Source organism: Crocuta crocuta, unplaced genomic scaffold, assembly GCF_008692635.1.
Source record: "Crocuta crocuta isolate KB4526 unplaced genomic scaffold, BGI_CrCroc_1.0 scaffold241, whole genome shotgun sequence".
NCBI lineage: Eukaryota > Metazoa > Chordata > Mammalia > Carnivora > Hyaenidae > Crocuta > Crocuta crocuta.
In genome coordinates, this window is record NW_027527807.1 from 2,258,879 (window position 1) to 2,266,278 (window position 7,400).

Genomic DNA, 7,400 nt, shown 5'->3' on the forward strand with positions numbered 1-7,400 from the left:
ACTTGAGCCTGAAGTCGGGAACTTTATATATATGTTTTCAATTTTTATTTATTTATTTTGAGAGGGAGTGCAAGTAGGGGAGGGGCAGAGAAAGACAGAGAGAATCCCAAGCCGGCTCTGCACTGTCAGCATGGAGCCTGACCCAGGGCTCAAACTCATGAACGGTGAAATCATGACCTGAGCAGAAGTCGGACCCTTAACCGACTGAGCCACTCAGGTCCCCTGGGGAATCAGGATCTTTGAACCATGTTTTTTTTGGGTGCATCAAAGAAAGCTGGCATCTATGTTTAGATTTGAGTATGATCTTTAGGTTTTCATAAATCGTTGTCACCTTGCCAACTGATAAAAATGATTCATCTGGCACTGACTGCATGGGACAGAGGTGTGGCCCAGAACATGCCCTGACAGCAACTGAAACCTCTGGGCCCAGCCACCTCAGGCTCAGATGCGCTTGCCTCTCCTGAACTGATGTCTTCCAGAAATGTTGGCTCTGAGGTCTGGTTTTGTAAATTAAACCATTTTGCCCTCCCCAGCCTCTGCCAGAGGTTATAGCTGTTTTCATGAGGATTCTCTGGCCTCTCAGTAACACAAATCAGGTTTCAGAATGTAACAAGGTGGGGTTTTTTTCCACAATAAAAAAAAATGCAACCAGATTTTCAAAACTCACACATTCTAAGCTAGCTTGTCTGTTTACAGTAAATGATTAGAAATGCTGTTCTGACGGACATCTGAAGAAGGGGGTGTGGCCTGTGTGTGTTGCCTTGGTTGTTAAATGTACTGCGTTGCTCACCTCTCCCTGGATAAATATTTTCTTTGAAAATGCAAGCATTTAGCTGCCCCTTCGGGAAAGGGGTTTATCTTATAGGAAATCCCTTAACTGTTTGTTTATGTAATCACCCTGTCAGTAGTTGCAATGTTTGCTCCATGCCCTTTTAAGTTCAGTAGGAGAGATGAAGCCTTATCTTTCTGCATAGTTGAGGCATCGAGCTGGCTGAAGGATTATCACCATCGTTTATTACTTCGGTAAACATATTCCACATAATTTGTTGCATTTAAGTGAGACCCATCCATATTTGGAAGACATGCATGACCATTCCGACAATTAAAATTTTCTTAATGTTTTCTCACTTCAACCTTCCCCCATTTATGGGGGACGACCTTCCTAGAAGATCCCATTTTCTCTTCTTTTTTTCTTTTAAACATTTTATTTATTTTTGAGAGACAGAGAGAGACGGAGCGCAAGCTGGGTAGGGACAGAGAGAGGGAGACACGGAATCCGAAGCAGGCTCCAGGCTCCAAGCTGTCAGCACAGAGCCCAACAGGAGGCTCGAAGTCACAGACCGTGAGATCATGACCTGAGCTGAAGTCAGAAGCTCAACCAACTGAGCTACCCAGGCGCCTTGATACCTTTTTCATATACCTACTTCTGAATAATTATGAATTTAAGGCTTTAGACATTCCTCCTTAGAATGACAAAATGTTGAAGTTGTATGTTAGGAAAAGAACCATATAAAATTCTTCAGAGTTCACTCTCCAGTCGGAAGTTAGCATAACGTATTACATCTCAATTTAGTGTTGATGCTAGCCTCCTACAACCTCTGCCATTTTCTTGGAAGCTATATTTTCTTGGAAGTTTCCAACCTAGCTGAAAATAGCTTTTAACTGGTTGTTCCATTAAAAAAAATATCAACAACTATATTTCAGCTACAAAAACATTGAAGCAACATAATGGAAATGAAGGTGCCATTGTAACATTACCCATTGCTCCGAAGGGTGCATCGTCCAGAACATCGTATGGAGTCTGGTCAACAATCCTCTAAATCCAGTTTCCCATTTTCTCCTGGAAAGCCTGAGCTCTGAAAAATGAATGAAACGAATCAATGAGCAATACTGATCACAATCTAAAAAATATTCTTCGCCAAAAAATTCAACAAGGCAAATAGGAATTCTTCATAACAGACCTCTTTGTTTCTAAAAGGTGCCATTTTTCAAAGCCCAGTGTTTAAAAGACCTAACATGAGTTTCTCTACATCTATGTAATGCTAAGCATCCAGACTAGAATGGAAAAATATGTATTTGATAGCTTCACAGGGACAAACATTTGCAAATATCCATAGCATCGACTGTTCGAGTCAATTGAGGTTATGTCGAAAGAGCCAATGTTACAGGCACCAATATGCCAACTATTCAGTAATAACCCAGATTTAATTTCCTCCTGAATTAACATGATATTCATTAATTTGACAGCGTATCTATTGCTGCTTCCAAGGAAAACACATATGCAAAAGATTCCTGGCTGCATTTGAAATGGAAACCTGCAGCACGGGAGAATCAATCATTTGTCTAATGTTGGTAAATTCATTTTTCTTTTATTTCAAAAATTTGACTCTACTTATAGCACGGCCTTTCACTGTGAGTCTGCAGGCGCATTGTTAATAAACGCTTTTGCAAATATGATTATGCAAAGAACAAATGAATATTGATTAAACTGAATAATGCATTATTTTCTAGGATAAGTATATTAAATTAACTCTCAGTGAACAAACAGCATGAATTAAACTAGTTAATTTTCTGAAACTGTACCTAGCTGATTTTGCTCTGCTCTGAACGTTCAGACAAGTTTGAAATGGCGCTTGCATTGTGATTCTCTTCACTTTCATTGTGACTTTTAAAAATGTGAGCAAGTAATATAAGGCTCCTTAAAGGAACGTTGGAAAGTGTAGATATGTTGAAGAAAGAAAAGAGAACATTCATTACTTCATCACTCAAACACAACTGTTGGATTCATGCTTTCTAGTCTCCTTGTGGATGGCACTGATTTTTTTTTTTTAAACGTTTACTCCTTTTCTGCATGGTGACATAAACTTCAAAGTTTGGCTTTCTTTCCCCCACTTTTTGGTGCAGATACATAATACTGAGCACAGTCAATCATATTAGAAAACAAATCAATGATTTCATAGCTCCAAGCATTGGTTTTTAGGCTCATCTCGTTTGAGGTTATTTATTCCACAGGATTTAAGGAAGTCTCCAAAAGTGTCTGTTGATAGCAATAAGAAGTAAGATAACAAATGGTTGGGGGTGGAGAGGGAATGGCCAGATGGCCTAGTTACAGGTACTAGTAAGCATTCAATAAGTACTAACTATTAGCAGGATGTACCAGGTACTTGACACAATTCTGTGAAGTTGGTAATACCAATATCAATGTCAGTATCAATGATAACATGACTTTTCAAATGGGTAAACAGAGGTCCAGAGAGTTTGAGCTACCCAATGAGACATGGCTAAGTGGCAGTGGCACATTTTGAACTCAGGCAGGCTGACTCTTGAGCCTACGTGTGAAACCTGTGCTATGCAGGTGGAAAGATGTGATTCCATGATGCATTTCCAACGCCCTGAGCATCTTTTGGCCAGGGCCACCAACATTTGGATACTAGCAGTCCTGAAAGCCCAGAAGACCACAGAAGGGACCCTGGAAGACTTATTGTCTCCAAAATCACCCCTATTACAACTCCATCTGTTAATTATAAGCCAGAAGCAAATGCTACAGTCTTCCTGTACCTCCCAGTTTGGGGAGGAATTTTTTTGTCCACTTGTGAAGATCCAAGCTCTCACTCTCTGTGGGTCCCTCAACTCTTCCCCCCTCAACTCCATGAACATCCCCTTTCTCTGCCTCTGGGCCAGGCTGACAGCAGAGTGGCCCAGGGTCGCAATGTTGGGCCTTGCAAGCCCACCGCTCATCACAGAAGGCAGTTAAGTGCTGCCCAGGAATTCCCAATGTCAGGGTCAAGAACAGGCTTAGAGGGCATCGAACAAAGGTGGTATCTAACCGGGTCTTTCTGTCTATGGAGCAGGGACGTGTTCTCTTCTCCGTCACATGTCCCAAATGGCCTATAGTCAAGAAGGGGTGAATCTTTGTCTCCCGGGGGAGGAAAATATGCTGGCTTCTGTCGGTAAGAATGACTGTGGTTCCCACAGGGGCTTAAAGTAAAGAGTGGGCGGAAGTGAAGAAGTTGTTCCTCCCGCACACCAAGCTGAGCACAACATGGCAGGCATGTGTGCGCCCTGTGGCGGCGGCGGGGGAAGCATGGCTGCCTGCTCTCCGCTCTTACCCCACCCCCACCGCTATCCATGCTGTACCCAGCAGTCTGCTATCTTTCTCGAATACAAATCCGATCATGGACAGTCCCACTTAAAACCTCTCAATGTCTTCCCATTGTACCTTTACCTGGCCTAGGCTTTCCCCTTATACTCCATAGCTCCCCACTACTCCCCATCTTTAAACATGCCGTCTCCTACAAGATACACTTTTCTTCCCTTCCCTCCTCCCACGCCCACCCCACGCCACTTTTACTTCTCTCTCGGTTCTACACACAGAGATCACTCTTCCCGGGAACTCTTCCCCGATGTATTCCTCCACCACCTGCGACACAACTACGCCTCCCCATTAGACTCCCCCCTGGTGGCTTGCACTTCTCCTTCAAGGTGCTCATCATAAGCTCACGGGGGTCTGGTGTGCAATTTCACTCAGGGAAAGGCGCAGAGGTAAGAGGTAGGATTAAGGGTTAGCTAAGCAACAGGGGCCAGAAAAGTGCTTCAGGAGCAAAGGCTTGGAGGTGAGAAATCATTGAGTAGGTGTGAGGGTCTGCATAGAGTTCAACAGCATTAGAACAGAAGCCATATGTAGGGAAGCCCCTGCCTGGTGGTGCAAGTGAGTAGGTGCCTACGGACGGACGTCTGTTGATTCTGAGATCAATCATCTGCTCAACTGAGATCAATCACCATCTCAAAAGTATTCAAGAGGAGGCACCCCAGGAGACAGAACCTCAGGGGGTGCACAGGCTCCCTTCAACCATATCGCTGGACCCCAGTTAAGCTGCAGTTTGGGAGACCTGTGTTGCTACAGCCACAGCTGAAATGGGGACAGGGATGGTGTCCATTTTTGTCCATGATTTAATCCCTAGATAATAGGTCTGTTAAATTTAACTCGGCCGACACCCAAGTCCTGGCTTCTCGAACCACACCCCTCCCTGCCCCGCAACCTACTTCTTCCCCAGATTTCTCCTTCCAGGTGAGGGCCCCACCACCCAGTTCCTCACGCCATTGCCTTCTCCTTTTTCACCACGTCCACATCCAATGCATCAGCGGATCCGGAACCCATCCACCTCTCTCCCTTTCCAGGGTCGGCGGCTCCACTCCAAGCACCATCCATCCTCTCCTGCCAGAACGACTTACTCTGATGACCAGGCTCTCTGCTTCCAGCCACTCTTGTTCCCTCTGATCCATTCCCCACCCGTTGGCTGGATGTGTCCAGCCCTTAACCTCCCCCTCGTTTCCCAAGGCACTTGAAATAAAATTCAAGCCCTCTACACTGGGCCTCCCCTCTGTATCGGGCTCCTGCCAGCCTCGCCTGGATCAGTCACGCTGGCTGGCCTTTGAACACTCTCTTCCCGGAGCTCAGTCCTGCCTGAGGGCCTGTGTGCTAGCTTCCTCTGCCTGGAAGCTTCCTCCTCTTCCATCAGGTGCTTTCAAGCTCAACAGCCTCCTCCTCAAAGAGGGCTTTCTTCTTTTATTGTCTTTCTAACACCTACGTCTATGGGAAATTAACACGTTAATGAATGTCTTTGCAAGTTCCTTTGTTTTCACTCTCTCTAGAATGTGTGCTCCCTGAGGGCAGGGATCTTGGTGGCTTTTGTGGTTGCTGGCCTTCATCTGGGTAGCTCCTTCCCCTAGGACCAGACTCGCTTTGTAGTTCAGTAACGATTTGTTGTGTGAATCAATACATTTTGAAACATGGAAAATACATTTGAAATAAATACATTTTGTGTTGGGATACCGGAAGGTGAACACTTCTGATCGTGACTTGGAACATGGCCGTGAACCCAGCCACGAAACCCTCCAGGCTCCAACGGCTTCATCTGTAAAATGGGGTCAGTCCTAATTGTTTTTCCCCCAAGGGGATGGACGGAGATTAAAAGCAGATAGCAATCCTGACTGGGAGCTACTGCGTTCATGGAGAGAAGCAGCCCTGGGGACTGAGATCCGAGGGGCTGTCCCCGGGCGCTGGCACTCAGGACACTTGGGCAGCCTGGGAAAATCAGAGTGGAGGACAAACCCAAGGGCACCTTCCAAATGAGGCCACCAGGAGACTGTGGTCCTGAAGCCTGCTCTGCCAGGTGTCTGGTTCTGCCCGGCGTTGGCCAAGGGCCCTGGCATGCTCTCTCTCCCTTGGGCTATGCCTGCTGCCGCCTCTGCCTTGAGGAAGGGACCAGCTGGCTTCCCCCAGGTCTGTTTTTGTGGACCGAGGGAAGAATGACGACAGAATACTGATAGATAGGTACGTCTATCATCTTGTTTAACCATTCTTCAACCCCCTCCAGGTTGGCTGATTCTCAGCTTTTGAGGAGGAAGCAGAGGCTCTGAGAGGTTGTGTGACACTCCCAAGGTCCCAGAGGTCAAAAACAACCAGCCAGGCTCCACCAGTTCTGCCCCCATACTTTGCATAAAACAGCACTGAGGGCTGGCGGGTTTCTGGTGGATTTCTGGTTGGGTGTGTCACCTCCCTCTCCAGACTCCCTTCCCTGGCTCCCTGGGAAGCTGGGCAACAGAGTGCTGGGGCCCTCAGCACAGTCCCTGGGAAAGATGGTCCAGCCTGGGGTCCTCAGTACAATCCCTGGGAAAGACGGCTCCAGGCTGGGGCCCTCAGTACAGTCCCTGGGAAAGAGGGCTCCAGGCTGCTGGCCACAGCTAGCTGGAGGCCCGGCGGTAGAGCTAGGAGCGGATCCAGACACAGTGCAGGTGGGGATCCACAGCGGGCTTGAATGGCTGTTTCTTTGGAGGCTCCTTAGCATATTTTTCAACGCAATAAAATAAATCAGTATTTCTAGTAAACCACCCTAAGCTGTGCATTTTGTGGTTTCAGCCGTTTCGGTGGCCGCCAGGGCCACAACAAATGCGGTCACCACCAGAGGCCTGGCCAGTAGCTGCCCCTGGAATGTTGCACCAGGGTGTGCAAACAATAGCAACAGAGATAAATAAGCTTAGTAAGGTGTGTGTGTGCGTGCATGTGTGTTTAAAAACACATGTGTGTTTAAAATCTGTACTTTAGGACTCCTTTGGGTGGGGATAGGAGCTATTTACTTTTCACCAGTTGTGTAAAAGGAATCTGGTGAAAACTTGAAACAATTAGACCGTACTTTGATTCCTTCTGGGCCATTTGGAGCTCCTTCCCCCTTCGCGCTTGTGAACTGGCCGGCAGAAAGAAGGCCTAATTCTGCCCTCTGCAAGTGATAGCCTGGGCGCCTCTCGCCTTATCCTGCTTTTCTCAATTCAATGTCAGGAGACCCGCTTCCTCAGGCTGCAGGTCAGTGTCCACGAGTTGGGTACATCCGTGGGCCTCTGGC